The 15,914-nt window shown below is 40.9% G+C and overlaps 1 protein-coding gene across 1 annotated transcript in view; it reads right to left on the bottom strand.

Moving 5' to 3' along the window:
* PTPRG (protein tyrosine phosphatase receptor type G) overlaps nucleotides 1-15,914 on the bottom strand; it is a 392,464-nt gene that overhangs the window by 51,073 nt on the left and 325,477 nt on the right. The gene's annotated exons all lie outside the window — the stretch shown is intronic.

Raw genomic sequence — 15,914 nt, 5'->3', positions numbered from 1 at the left:
AAATACACTGCCTAGTGCTGGTGCTCTAACAGGGCTACGTCCATCACCTCATCACACTAATACAGACAGACTGGCTGGCAGCCAGATGCTTCTTCCTCCCCACCCATCTCGCTGAAAGCAAAGATTTGTAAGCCTCCCAATAATAAACCTGGACAGAAATCTTGAGGATCATTAATCTCACTATCAATCAACCCATTTGGAGATTTGCTTCTTGCAGTCACTGATGCTAATCAGGGCCTGAGTGGAGAGCTCTGGGGAAGCTTGGAGTGTGCATCTGAGGAATCGCTTTAAAGAGTTTCTTGCATTCAAAGGTTAACAAATGTGACAAGGAAACACAAATATGGGGCAGTACACTGCCAACCACTGAACCAGACCACTGAGAGTTAGCATGCTGTGTATTGTGCTGCAGTATGAGGAATTCATCCCAACCTCACTCTAGAGAGACACCCCAGTGAGACCCAGGGACCTCTCCCTGACACCAGGGAGCCATGCAGGTGCTGAGAGCTTCCACTGCTCCAGCACTCCTTGTGTGCTGGGCTGCTCTGCACTAACAGAGCTGCGCTGCACAGTAGCATCTGCTGAGGGGTTTCTGGTTAAATCAGGCAGCCAGCATGGTGTGAACAACCCCACTGGGCTCCCTTCACCAGCCACCACAGACCCACATCAGTTAACATATCACAATGAAAAGTCCCCACATCAGCAGGAATCTCCCAGTAGCATCTGTCTTAAATCACTGTATTTTCTGTGAGAACATTTCTACAAAATAAATAGCATCATCAACAACAACATAAACAAACACCAAGATAATGCCAAAAAGGATTCAAAGTACGAAGTGTGTCAGAAAAGTTACTACAATGTCTATTAACAGGCTTCTAATTACACAGAAGAGCCAAGAATTAAAAAAATCATAAAATAACAGACATAGAAGAGATTTTCCATTAAAAAAAAAAAGTTGCAATTATTTTGAAAATTAGAAACAGAAAACTAGAAATGAGTTTTATCCTCATGACAAACTCTTTTGCACTAAGCACACACTCAGGCAAATAAAACATTGCTCTCCCGTTGTCTTGATCACTGTGTAGAAAGAGCTACTAACCACAGGAGCAGAACATTTTGATTCAGGACAAAAGTTCACTGCAGATAAGCAAAACAGGAGAAATTCACTCAACCTGTGTGAACCTCTAATTATTAGAGCCCTTAACACCAGATACAGTTTAATATATTTTCTATTTATGGACTGTTCTCTTTATTTGCACTACTTCTAAACATTAAACTTGATAACCTTTCAGTGTTGATAAATGTGGGACTGGGGAAAAGGAGACAAAAGCCCCACAAGAACTGCAGTTCACATCTTAGGAAAAATGTGTTTCTTGAGGTATGAAGAAATGTGCCTGGATGCACAAGGCACTTGCTCAGAAGCAGATATGTAATTAAACACAAGCTCTTGGCTCTGCATTTCCCTTTCTTGAAGCTCATGAAGGGCTGTGGCTGCTCTGGCAGACACAGTGTCCTGGAGGAACATTGTAGATGTCTGCTCCCAGGTGAGCTGTTCAGCTCTGGCACCTCTAGCAATCCACATCATTTTCCTCCTGCTGTATTCATGCATTTCATTTCTGTGCTCTGATGTGATCTTTGGTGGTGCTTTGGCTGCTATCAGACTGTGAGCTTGGGGGAAGAAAAGACAGGAGCCATCACCATGGCCAGCCAGACACATCCAGGTGTGCAGCAAAGGGAGATTCCAGTGGGGAATGAGCTCCAGCTGTTAGACCCACCCCAAATATTTTCATCTCTGCTCATATCTGGGAAATGTAGTAACAAGTTCCTGCTTTATTCTAGTGCTTTAATTCAAGGACTTTTGTGAGCTAAAAACGTTGAAAATGCAGACTAAACAGCAGAGTATTTTGCCACTATTTCTGGTAGTTTTGTCCCAGACATTTGGTTTCAGATCTGTGATTTCCTGTCGAGAACACACAAGTGTGAAATACTTGTTGATCCGTTTATTCATTTGCCTCCTGGCTGATCACAGCCATTTTGACAGAATGGATAAATTGACTTGCTCCTTGTTGTGTTTTTTTTTCCCCACATGCTTCTCTATCAGCCTGGAAGCACTGCCCTGGCTATCACTCCTACACCCTCACTTTACATTCTGCACCCTCCTTTTAGAGGCTTGCTAAGCCAATTTCACACAATACCCAGGTTGTCTGAAATGCCACAAACAAACTCTTGCTATAGCAGCTTCTGCAACTCCATCTGCCAGATGAAAACAATACATAATATTTAGAGAATATATTTTTGAACAATTCAAACTCAATGAATACTTTACATCACTCTTTATAACACAAGATCTATCTGATAATTGCACTTGGTTTCTTGAGGCAGAACTTAGCCATTTATCTACAGCACATCTCAGCAAACCTTCTATTTTTCCAAATCACAAATAAACACTGCAGTTTGGAAAGGGGACAACTCTTGATCATCCTCATTGAGGAAATGGCAAAGGTAACAGCTTCAAGTGATCAGGCAAAAGCTTGTTACATCAGCAGAAGATTTTCAGTGCAAAGTACTTTCAGCAGGCTAACAAATGAGTCATTTTTCTCCTGCAGATATGTAGCAGGACTGTGCATTAATTGATGTGTCCTTTATTGCAAAACACACTGTCTCCCTCTGGAGAGGGAGGTCTGGAGCAATGGGATGCAGCATTGTCAGGAAAAAGCTGAATAATGTAGACTTGGCACCACATAGTAACTAAATGTTGATTCATGGATATTATGAGACATTCAAGGGGACAGGTCCCAGGTTCCAAATTATGCTCCATTCTTGTATTGCCTCTGTGTGATCATAGCAAGTTTGCATAGAATTTGCTGCTCCCGCTTCTAATTGGATTCCTGCAAAGGGCATTTTGCTGTGCCATGAGCTTATCACTTTATATCCTGCTTTAACTCCAAACCACTCAATTAATATTAAATTCCATTTATTATAAAAACATTTGTTTCTACCCACACAATGCAATCAGCAGCCATCTCATTAATATTAATTTCACAAAATGACCCACTGATGTTAAGATCTCAGACACAGCTAGTAACTTTAAAAGGGGAAAATATGTGAAGCCAAGAAGGTCAAGACAGAACATGAGTTGCAACAGAAAGCATTCAACCCATATGTATTTAACTCCTTCTCTGCAGAAGGCTCAGTAAATACAACAAGATTGCTGGAGAGCAAGGACAACATCAATGTTAATCCAGTCACCAGAACAATAGAGTGAGGTTGCCAGTACATCTCTCTCTGGGATGGGAAGTTGCTGTACTTGGCACACCAAGGGAAAAAACTCTGGAAAAAGGATGGAAGGGGAATGCTTATCCCCTGCCTCATTTCCCCAAAGAGGTGAGCGGCCTACTTTCCACATTTATAAAACACAAACAAAACCCAAATCACAACATTGAGAACTGTGGACAACCTTAAACCATGGGCTAAGGTTAAAGACCCTTTTCTTCAGAATCCTCTTCTGTGGTCATCACACAGGAAATTAGCACAGCCTGTCCCACCTTTACAGTGCAGAAGCTCCACTGGACTCAACACTCACTGCCCAGAGAATGAAAGAGAAGAAGGCTGCAGATGGGTTTAAGTGTTTCATGAATGCTGGTGTAAAGCTCAGAGATTCTCTTGCACAGTTTTGGCACAAGGAAGCATTGGTAAGGAAAGAGAGGATCCAAGTGCAAGCTCAGACCCTACAGACAGCACTGCAACTCACTAACACACAGATTTTTCATTGCCCCATGGGCCCAGCTGCAGCTTGGTGAAATGGGATCATTTCTCCTGTGCTCAGCCATGCCCTGCTGTTTCCTCATGCAGAAAGATCCTGAGAGTGAGATTACACAGCCAGACACAGGGAGATGAAGCAGCAGCTGAGAATGTGCATCAAATGCAGTGATCTCTTCTGCTCTCTTATTCTCTGCACTTTGAATAAAACCAAGCTGCAGGGACAACAGGTCTCTTTCTAGTAGTCTCCACCTGAACCTTTAAGCTATAGAACAGGGGACTGGTTCTCTGCAGCTCTGTGGCTAACAAAACCACACACTGAACTCTCACCTTCTGCTATCACAAAGACCTCGACTAATTCCCTGCAGCACATCAGCACTGCCTTTGAAAAGGTCCAGGCTCTGTAAAAAAACAGAGGGAAACTATACTTATGGGCTTTTAAAGATGTCAAGGATTTCCTCACAGAGACGTCAATATAAATATTTCTTCTTCACATCAACTTCTTTTATTAATCAGATCACACATGGCAACTCCCTACGTGGCACCACTGAGGGCTCACCCCATCAGCATAAAACCTTCCAAAATGATCACCTTGGGTTTGCCACTGGGATAACAATGCTTTTACACCTAGAATTAAAGAGATGAATTGACAGGGCCTTGGAAATCAATATGTAACACAGGCACCTAACTCCAACACTATTTCACTGGCCCGTTTCTTCCCACAGATTCTTCCCATGTTCACAACAGGGTATGGCTCAATAAACCAGAGAAAGGAGAAAGGACTCCTGTTGTACTGCTGTCACCTTTGTGCTTTGCTTTCAGGGCTTTCTTCTTCCAGATTTTGAAGTAAAACCATATTTTGGAAGCACAGCAAAGCCCCAGCCACAGGCTCTGGCTCTGACAGCCAAATACACTTCAGACAGTACAGAGCCCATCTAGGTCAGGTCCCCCCATCCTGGTCTCTACCATCCCATTATATGGAGCAGAAAATTCCTCACCATCCATTTTCTTGAAGCTGTTTGTGTGAGGACCTGAGTCAAATTCTTCCCTCAAAGAACTGAACTGGCATTTTTACCATTGAGACTGGAGCAGTTGTGAAGTGCCCGACCATTTCTGAAGAGCCATTGGGGACCTGGTGCCAGCTCCTTATCCACAGATGACAATCATTGCCATAAGCAGAAGAAAAAGGCTTCTGCCCTCCTGACTGCAGCCAAGTGCTCCACAGGAGTTGGCTTTGCAGTGATAAATGTCACGTTTACAATGGGTTTTGCAACATGAAAGTCCATAATTTGCTTTCCAGGGACCTGTGCTTGATTATCAGGAGAGTCAGAAGCATCCAGTGAAGTCTAATGAATAGAATTAACACATCATTTAAACAGGGAGCAATATGTATGCAAATGAGAAAAAGTTAAAAATAAGAGTTCAAGCCATAATTTCAGAAAACGTAGACTGCATCCTTATGAAATATGGATGTTTCAATTCATCTCATATCTTTACATCTATGTTAACTGCTTTGCATGTGAACAATAGGGTGCATCAAGCCCATTTTGATTTTTATATTTGAACCTGGACTTATAAAATAGATTATATTGAAACATGAATAATATATATGCTAATTAAAGACTGCATTTAATGATATAAATAAAGACAAAGACCAACAGAGGCTAATTTCCATTTGCAAATTTCCTAATTACTATATTTTCCTTTAGAAAGCAGAAACTTTATTTCCATAGTCTCAGGAAAAAGAAGACAATCTTTTCTTTGCTCAAATTATTTAAAAAATCCTTTCATCTCTTTTATTCTTTAGGATTGATCTCCACAGAGATACAATTGCTTTGCCTAGATAGATTCAGTATTAAATAGAACCCAAGTCAAACTATGGTGATTTGTGCATGCAAATGGTGTGCTTTAATTATTAAATATTATTCTTTTTTTTTCTAATAAGGAATTACTGCTAATAAATATAAAGGTTAGAAACCACTCCATACCATAAACATGCGCAGAATAACTGTGGCAAATGTAAACCTAGGAAATGTCCTTGGTGCTTGAAAAGCTGTTCATCATTCTCTCCCTTCCCCTCCACGTCCCCAAAAACAGTACAAGGACACAGGACAATTGTACAGTTGTAGGGAGACAAGGTGTTAGCAGAAAACATGACTTCTGTCACACAAGACTTAGAGAAAAGCCTGCTGGAAAATAAGCAGGTCGCAGGAAAAGCACTTTTAAGTTAAAAGGCTTGTTTCTTAAAGTGAGGAAATATTATATTCATTCATTCATATGCGTATGAAGCCTGCAATGATATCTAGGCCAGGAGAATATTTTTTTGCTGTTGTATAAATGTTGGTTCTGTGGATAAAGCCCAGATTCAGCCTTAACTGACTAAACCAGCATTTGCAATTTGCTCTTCTGAGCCTGCAAAGCAAACCCATTTACTCCCTGATTGAAACAGCACACTTGAATGCTTCAAAAATAAGGAGCTGTATAAATGGGCAGAAACTTACCATTTTGGTACGTTTATGTCCCAAGCTTTTATTAAAAAGCAAAACAAAACCCAACAAAATAAACTGAAATAATAAGGCAGGCATGAGCACTGGCTCTTCCCAGCTTTCACTTAAGTCTGCAATACCAGTCACTGTTACAGATGAGCACTGAAAGTTAGGAAACTTTTAAGACTCTGGAGAGAGTAAATGATGATGATTTTTAATGATGATGTGGTTCCTACAAAATGCAAGGAATTTTACCAGCACTGACTGGAAACCTTCTGATGGTGGTTAAAAAATGCCTGTGGAGAGTGAATCACTGCACAGAAATCCATCCATTTAACTGATAATTTGATCAGAAACATAAAACAATTTTGAACTTTCAGGGAACAGAACATTTGTAATTAATAAGGACTGTCTTTATTTTACTTTTTTTTAACATTCACAATATTTTTACAATTCAAATTTGGCTCATTTCTGCTACTTTATATTTGTAGGACAATTCAAAAAGGTTTTGCTCTTTCTTGGAAAAGACAGGGTTTCCAAAATATGAAACAACCCACCAATCAAGACCCAGGCATGCCGCCTACGCCTGTTTCAGCTTAAAACTTGGAACTCAAATGGATTTTAACCTGTAAGTCAATAGAGTAAAACACATGCTGTTTATAGCAATAGAGGAACTGTTTTCTTTTAAACCAACCAACTCAGCATTCTACAATAAACTGAATGAATTCCTGTACTTGCAACATTTGTAACAGCAGCACAACGTGTTGCGCATTCCAAAGTCTTGTTTTTCCCCAAATTGCACAGGTTTTAAGAACAGTAAAATGAAGTTCACCCCTGCTTGTTATTGTTTTACTAGTTTGCTGGTTCCCAGTATTTATCCAAGCAGCTATGGTTGCCAAATTGATTTAATATTCTTACCCTATAATTTTACACTCAGACTATGTCCTGCTGTGAAATAGCTGGTGCTAATGTTAGTCCAAATGCTGCCATGGGACTGAGGACAGGAGAGGGCCTTTCAATAGCTATATTTTATGGTTACAAGGAGAGAGAAAAAATATAATTTATCTGGTTGCTGTGGTTAATTCACAGTTTCACAGCAGAGGTATACTGTTCCCTCAGGGTGCATCTAGCTGTATTATAGGATATTTCATTCACAGTTTGTCTGAGACATTACTCTAGCTCTGAACCTGCCAGTTTATGAGAGTGAATCTACTCCAGAGATACCTGCATGCACTTTAACACATACTCTTGCAAACTAAGAATATTATAGAAAAGAAATTAACTAGCAGCAGACTAACTGACAATGAGGATGCAAATTGTTTCTTAGAGCTGGGAAGGGGAATAGAAAAAGAGTGCATCAATTTCTTAATAGAGCCTTCTTTTATAAAGTGATGTAATTTCACAAAAATTGTGAAATTTGTTTCTCTTTTAAAATATCTCACAGCTTTAAAAGTCAGAGTTCAAAAATTTTAAAGCTGTATAAGAGTTTCCTCTACAGTAACTTACAACAGACCCAGCAAATGAGTAGGAGATGCCAGTGGTACCTGGCATCCACTACCACTGCAGTTATGAGAAAACCCACACTCCTCATGGCGTATTATTTCTGAGCACTTAAAAACCTGTTCTTAATGGAGATTAATAAGACTATTTTGATATTTAAAAGAATTTTTGATATTTAAAAAATATTTGTTAAAACTATTAAACCAGTAACTGCGCAGATAAAATCTTGCTCTTTTTTCCCCAGACCTCACTATTACAACAGCACTGGGGAAAGCATTTCCAGAGAAAAAAATATCTCTGCAATTAATCCATTTAATTAGTTCCACAGAGACAAAGCAGTAAGATCGATTGCAGCTGTGCAGATCCCTCCTTGCCTGACCTCAGCTGCCCTTGACCGTTCTCCTTTGCTCTCTGTGCAGAAGAAGGTATTTTTGGAAATGTTGAGGAAATTCTGCTACACCTCTAAACAACGCACTGAGGAAAGGTGTCAACAGCAGTTCTCCAACTTGCTGCCAAGACTTTTGCATAAGCTTCACCCCCTTAGGATGGCCTATGGGCAAACTACAGCATGAATGTCTCAGCTCTTATGGGACACATCATACAGCAAATTAAAAATAAAAATTATACTTTTTGTGTTTGAGAGTTTTCAAGGTCACCAACATGATATTTTGAATTTTAGTCTTCCACACCCAAAGCACATATTGTCCTGTTCTGTGACTCATGATTGCATGCTTGACATTATCTTTCAAAATAAAGGGGATGCACATCTAGGGTCCCACTGAGTTCAGTGGCCACGTCCATAGAAGTGCCTGCAGGAAGATGTTCACACAACTGACCCATAAGCTTCAGTTTAAGAGTGACAGGCAGGCTTCTACCCTGTGATTTACAGGGCAATATATCACATGTACTATCCCTCCTCTTTTCTCACTTCCACGTGTGCTTTAAAGCTGGCACTGCAGAACCGTGGAGAACAGGCCTGCAAGCTCCTGTGAGGGACCAGACTCCTGTGGTGCATCCTCACTGGAGCTGCATAGCCTTGTCTGAAACCTAGAAATGATGGAAATTCTATAGAACACCACTTCATTGTCCTTCCTATCATTTCCTGTTTCTAATGTCCAACTGAAATTTCCCTCTTGCTGTAATTTAAGCCAAAGGCCCCTCACATCTGCAGCATGATGGGTGCAGAAGATGATGGATTCCTTGCAGACCCCCTCCATGGACTCAAGCACTTGCCTCCACTGTCTGCTAACAGCTCTGCCTGCCCCAAACAATCTTCCTTGCAGAAAAGGTGAATCACGTAAAAAAACCCAGAGTCCTCTCTTATTTACACCTGGAGATACATCAGGCTGCTATAAAACTGTATTTGCTTTTTATTTACAGGACAGCTGAGAGGAGAACACTGATTCATGAAATTCAGATGAAGGCTGGCCATATGGGACACAGGAAGAAGCTGGCTTCAAATATCTGGCAAGAAGAAATTTGATACTGCAATTACATACTCCTGAGAACCTATTTAAGATGATACAGGTCCCTCAGTCATGTGGACTTAAATTTACAATGGCAAAGTCTGTTGTAGCTGGCAAAAGTTATTCAGGAATCCCTCTGTTAACACCAGCAGGATGGCTCAGGTCTGAAGCAAAATCTTAGACAGTCCTATTTCCTTGAAATGGGACATTTCTGGGTTGGAATGTGCTTATTGATTTTGGTCCTGATGCTCTATAATTAGAATTAAAAATACTATTTTCTGAGCTTTGTCAATATCCTGATAGTTCTGGAAATCACCACTGATCTCCATTTAAGCTTAGCAAAAACCTGTTTCATTTCTCAAGAGAAAATAGGTTGGTTTGTAAAGCGGCAGGCCACTGTTGGCCTCACCAGAAAGGAAATGGGATCTTGCAGAATTCTGTTTGGTGGCAAAAAATTAAACTTAGTGTTAATTAAAAGAGACTAAAAGTAACAGGCAGATAATGAGAGAACATGCCCCTTTCCACAGTCAAGCTCTTAAAAGATCATCCAGCATGCTTAAAAAGCAACTTTCCATCTGCAAATCTGTCTCTCTTTTTTGTCTAATGAGCCTGAGTTAGTCTGTTCAAAAGCCCAAATGGGCACCTGGGGCCAATTCAGCAGCAGGGGATCTGTTACCATAACAACTGACAACTCCCCTGATTTCTGAAAGGCCCTAAAGTAGCCTTTTGGGAAATGGTCATGGAACAAGAAGTTGGGGAGGAATGGTTGCAGGTGCAGGTCCTGGGCTCCTCTGCCTCAGCCCTTCCCACATGGAGCCAGCCCATGTCCCACCATCCTTGAGACCACTGGGCTCAGCTCCCCAGCCCATGTCCCACCATCCTTGGGACCACTGGGCTCAGCTCCCCAGCCCCGTGTCCCACCATCCTTGGGACCACTGGGCTCAGCTCCCCAGCCCATGTCCCACCATCCTTGGGACCACTGGGCCCGCTCCGTCTCCCACCATCCTGGCCCCTGTCCCAGCCCCAGCCCCGGGCCCACGCCTTGGGACCACTGGGCTCAGCTCCCCTGCAGGAGGGGACAATAAAACCCCTAAGCCAGCACCATGAAGGGCAGCAGTGACACACTCAAGTTTGGTCTTGGGCTGTACCTGGAGCTCTTGCCCCAGGCTCTGTCCTCCTGGATGTAACAGCACAGATGCTGTCAGAGAAGTTTTCACATTGATTTTCCTCATAAAGGAAGAATGATGAGTGCTGAAAGTATGGTCCCAACAGCCAGAACAAGCAACCAGTGGCTGTCCTGAGCATCTGGCTTGAAAGTGAGGGCCTGATGTCAGCAGAGAAGATGAGGTCAGGTTCCAGAGTGGGATAAGAGGGAGCTGACCACAGGCCTGCTCCCTTTTAATGAAAATGAGCAGCATTTTGAGGTATTAAACACAGAAGGGCCTAAGATTCAGTACCTTTACCTCTCTGACACTGACAAAATCTCACACAACCTGGATCTTCTGCAATAAGAGCTGAAGCGCTTTTCCTGCATTGCCTGGATTGAGAGCAGATCAGAGGACTCCAGATCAGGCTAGGTTGCATCCCATTGACCAGGCAGTGATCTGCTCCATCCCCATCCCTCAACATATGAGACTAAATGTGGCCATTCCCAGAGGAAAACAAAGGCAGGTCTTGTTCAGTATGAGCAAGGCACAGCTGGGCACTAAAAAAAGAGATGGAAGCTGCAAGAAGTTTCAGGTATGCCACTCACCTCCACAGTTATCCTTGTCTCCCTGGGGAGTTGCCTGTCTCCAGGGAGAAGGGAAGTCTCTTGTCCTTGTCAATTCTCCTCAGTGCCTGTGGTGACACAAGCTCTGGGGCACTGCCATTGCCAAGATGAGCACAGGTGCCTGGATGTGGTCCTCAGGCATCACTGAGGACAATGCTGGGGTGAGCATCCCCATCCATCCTTCTCATTCCTGCCCTGTGCTGCTCCTTCAGTTATGCTGGTACAGCTCTGCCCTGTTACTACATGAACCAGACTGGGAGCTAATCTGGTTTAAATCAGGACATGAAAACTCCATCTCATTTTTTTAAAAGTTTTTTTTTAAAAAACATGGATTATTTTGCAATCCAGCTCCTCACATGGTTGTACAAACATTTGCAGTGGGATCACAGAGGGCAGAACAAGGGCAGGAACAGAGGGCCCTGCCTGAACTGCTGCTGCTGAAATAAATACTCATGCAACTGCATCTGAGGCATTCTTAAAATTAACACCCGGGGTCTCAGAAAGTGTTACCACTCAAGATCCTCCATGGATGAGAAAATGAGAAGAATCACAAACATTTTAGAGTAAGCTGAAAGAAGCTTTTATCATTGTAAGCAAACAATTTTACAATGGTCTGTAAATTTGCAATGTTCCTTTTCTAATCAGTACAGTAGATGAACAACACATTGTGTACTCATAAAATAGAACCTAGAGATAGGTTCAAATAACAATTTCAGCACTTTTTACAACCTGGTACAGGCAGAAGTTTTTTTTTCTCCCAATTAAATTTTAACACTCTCTTAGCTAAGCAGCTGTGCAAGCTCCCCAGAATTTAACACCAAAAGGTAGTTGTCTGAGGCATGGTTATTAGACATGGTAAATATGAGGGTTCTTTATATTGCAGCTTTAGTTGCTATATTACAAGTTGATTTATAAATACAGCTGACCAAACTCCATTGCTATTCCACCAGTGTCAGAACTCAGATGCTGAAATATTGAACACCTGAACTTGCTCCCAGTGAGATCTTTGCCACTGAGTTCAACAACAACACTCTCAACCCGTAAGTGACTAGGCCTGAGGTCCCACAGAAATCAATGACTGAGTCAGAACAAAGAGCACATCTCCTGGTGCTCAGGGTGATTTCTCCTGCACAGAAAGGCACTGCCAGAGAAGTACAAGGCTCTGTCACAGGACTTGTCCCAATGATTCAGTTCAATTTGACAGGATGCTTAACAAAAACTTAAGAAAACTCTCTCTGTCTACTAAATTCTAGAGGGTTTTGCCTAAGGAAAATTAAAGACATCTTTTTCCCAAGCTGTCTCATATACACACACTGCTATAAAACAAGCAGTGCAAGCTTGCTTGCTCTTTGAAAGGCAGCAGCTGTGTTGTTCCAAAAATCCCCCCGAAAGTAAACCTATTAGCACTGTATAAACAGCTTGATTTAATAAGAAATGCAGTACAATATTCCCACTTTGTCTTTGGGATCCTGATGTTGATTGTGGCAATAATTCAAGGTGAATTATGGTATCTGTTCAAAAGAAAGAAAAAGAAAACTCTCCAGCTATAGTCATGAATGAATTTTTTCCTCTTAGCTGAAAATGAGAAATGGCTATAATTTAGTTCTCATTTAAAAGTTGCTGTTGGCTAAACTCTGAAATCTTAATTGCTTCTTAATATTCTCTGCTTATTTTTTCCCTTTGAAACCACAGTCTATAGAACTGTAGTGTTTAGATTAAAAATCAGAATGAAAAACAAACAGTGGAAGGTTACAACACTCTCCAAAAATATGTTATTTTCCTCCCAAATGACAGAACTTGCTGTGTATCAAAATATTTCATTTGATTTCCTGACTCTCCTGCACCTGTGTGGAGATGAAAGTGACACTAACCCTGGGTTTACCCCTAAGGGTCAATACTCAGGACTAGTTCAATTTGCTACAGAATATAGTGGAAGTTCTAGAAAAGACATGTTTCAAGCCATATTACAGTTCAGCATACTATAGGAACTCATCTTGCTGCAAAAAAGCTGAAGTCACACTCAATCCCTAAATAGTTTGGAGGTCACTACCAAACACACCCTGCAGTTCTCGGGGCTCGTAGCAAAGGCTGTGAGAGTAACAGTGGCAAAGACTGCAGACAATCCAAGTCAGATTTTAAACTGACCTTGAAGATCTGCAGATGGATCTCATGATACTGAGTCTGGGTATAAAATCACAGATGCAAAACAAATGCCCAGAAATGCAAAAATAAAGTGTTTGGGAAACAGCACCTCATGACGCCCACGTTTTAATGGGCTCTAGATGAGCAAGCAGTGCTCCAGTCCTTAAATCCCAGGGTACAGTTTTCAGAAACAGTCAGTTGCTGTCCCTACAGCACACAATTTCAGGAACCAGTATGAGGAAAGAAAGCAGAAGAAGAAGCACCATTGTTCCAATGCAAAAGTGAATGGTGAATCCATATGGTGAGTAAAACAAGGATCTGGTCTCCTCACCTTTTCTGTCTGCTAAGACTCAAATTCTCAACTTGGTGCTAAAAGAAATCAATTTAAGCACTAAAGGTCCTGGGAGCAACAGTCCCCTTCATCATGCCCATGACAGCTCAAGGATCAGTCAGGCCAGCCTTTCCTCGAGAGGAATCAAAGATGCACAGAAGCAAACTGAAAGTGCAGAATCATTGTCCCTCCTGCCCTGGGAGCCCAACTAGCAACAGCCCACAGCGGATGTCGTGGCTCGTGGTCACCCTGTGATTGTGCTCTCCTCATTTTTCTGGGATAAAAGGCAGCACAATTTTTGCAGCTTCATTATGCTGACCTAGTTTATCTTCCACTCTACCAACTTAAAATCACACAGGCCTCTTTGTGCAGCAGTGCCATTTAAAGTACTGAATCCAGGAAACTTTAGTAGAAAGGTAATTCAGAGCTCTGCTTGCCTGCAAGTTCCCATCCCTTTTCATTATTGAGATGGCCACCACACGAAAAAGATGGAAGTGACCCTTCCTCTTCAACATTAGTCATATTCTTTCACCATTTGTCCAGGATCCACATGAAAAAGAAACTGAGAGCAGCAAATTACCTCTGCAAATAAGCGAGTCTTCTTCAGAAATGGCACAGATCATTTCCAAATATATTCAGTTACAAGAAGTCTCTAAAACACAGCATGGAAGCTCAACAGATGGAAAAAGGAAATCTTCATCAAACAATGACAATCTCCTTTTCAAATAAGGGGAACAGAAAATGAAGATTCCTTACAAGAAGTCTTCTTCACGAAACTTATTTCTTTGCTATATCGTGGAATGAGCCACAAAGAGACCAAACAAAATTAATGCTCTGCCAAACCTTCCCAAGCAACTTCTCTAACTAACTCCTTATTTTGGATAATGGGGCACTGATGAGATGGAAACAAGCAGAAGGCTCTGCTTCATTGTTCCACTTATGTCACTACTGGTCTCAAATCATCTAATTCCACAAATGCTCAAAAAAGCAAAAACAAAAATAAATTTTGTTTTACCCTCACAATGCATTGCCAAGAGCAACTATGTCTCTTCTGCTTCTTCTAGTTCTCTGGGTTTTGATTTATAATGCTTTTTTTCTAACACCAAAACAAAGTACTGCTGTGCAAGAAAAGACCCCTTGGTCTAGCACGCCTGTCCCCTTGAGGGTTATCCTTTCATCACAAGTGATCCTCTGCTGTGCACTTCAATACCATGTTTCCCTTTCTGAAATATCTGTCTCAAACTCGTTTTCATGCCATTTGCTTTGATGGTATTATTCAGCAAATTATTCCATATGTTGCCCATTACATCTTAAGCTAAGTATTTTTTCCTGAAAATTCAAATTACTGCTCCTTTCAAACTTCTGAATTAGAGTCTGCAGTGCTTCAAAAGCTCTTTTTTTCCTTACTTTAAAACACTCACAGAGGTAAACATTTTTTTTTCCTGAGGAAAAGCAATCACACTGCATATGAAATGCTGTGCTGCAGCTTCAATGACGTGGTCTGCACAATGTGAAATGTTACTGGGAATGATTTGTGATCTACTTGCTTGTTGATTTATCGTAAAACACATGTGTATTTTTAATACACTCTTTGTATTTGTTAAAAATCTTCAGACCTAGACCCAGATTATTAGAAGGCAGTACATATGTCCTCAAGTTTGTTACTTTATGTCTTGCTTCATATTTATCAAAAAACTTTGACTGCTACATGACATAATTTTCATGTCTATAATAATTTTTAATCTCCACCAACTTTAATATCTTTTCAGGAACGGTATTGTTACTCTTTGAGTAAATTAAAACACAAATTTTACAGTTATCTCTCCTGCACCACTAGTGAAATTGCAAAGAAATGGAAATGTTTTGCAAACAATGATAGTACCAACATTCTTCTAGATAATAGCTGTTAGCATTGTATTTCAAAATCTTTCTGCCTTAAAAGAGCATTTTGTATCAACACTAGATAAATACTACTAATCCTTTATCCCAGTGTTTTGAGATATACCATATCCTTCCAGGACTTGCCTGTGAATGTGACCAAGTTTAGTACTTTAGATAAAGACAATATATATTCAAAAACAGCATAATACAATGGGATCTTTAGAACCTTTCCTATTCCAGCTTTTGTGCATATACCAATGCAATTTTCATTCACCATCTTACTGCAATGATGTTAATTACAAATTTTAATAGAAATTATTTTCACAAGACTATTGCCATCTACTTACTAATTCTTTCAAATGTTCTCAGCCTCAACAACTGGGTCAACTAATTGTCAGCAAAATGTGTACTGAAAAATAGCTTGGTACCTTTGTAATGGCTTCTGTAAATATAATGATCAATGGGCTGGTATTTCCCATCAAAGCTACTTTATCCCAGCTAATCAGATTTTGAAATCATTCCTAAATACCTTGTAGGTGGCTTATCCCTGGTTAATGTTAACTTCCAGACAAATGAGGGGC

Source organism: Camarhynchus parvulus, chromosome 12 (genome assembly GCF_901933205.1).
Source record: "Camarhynchus parvulus chromosome 12, STF_HiC, whole genome shotgun sequence".
Taxonomy (NCBI): Eukaryota; Metazoa; Chordata; class Aves; order Passeriformes; family Thraupidae; genus Camarhynchus; species Camarhynchus parvulus.
The sequence above is the reverse complement of the archived record's forward strand: the minus strand, read 5'-3'. Positions and strand labels throughout refer to the sequence as shown.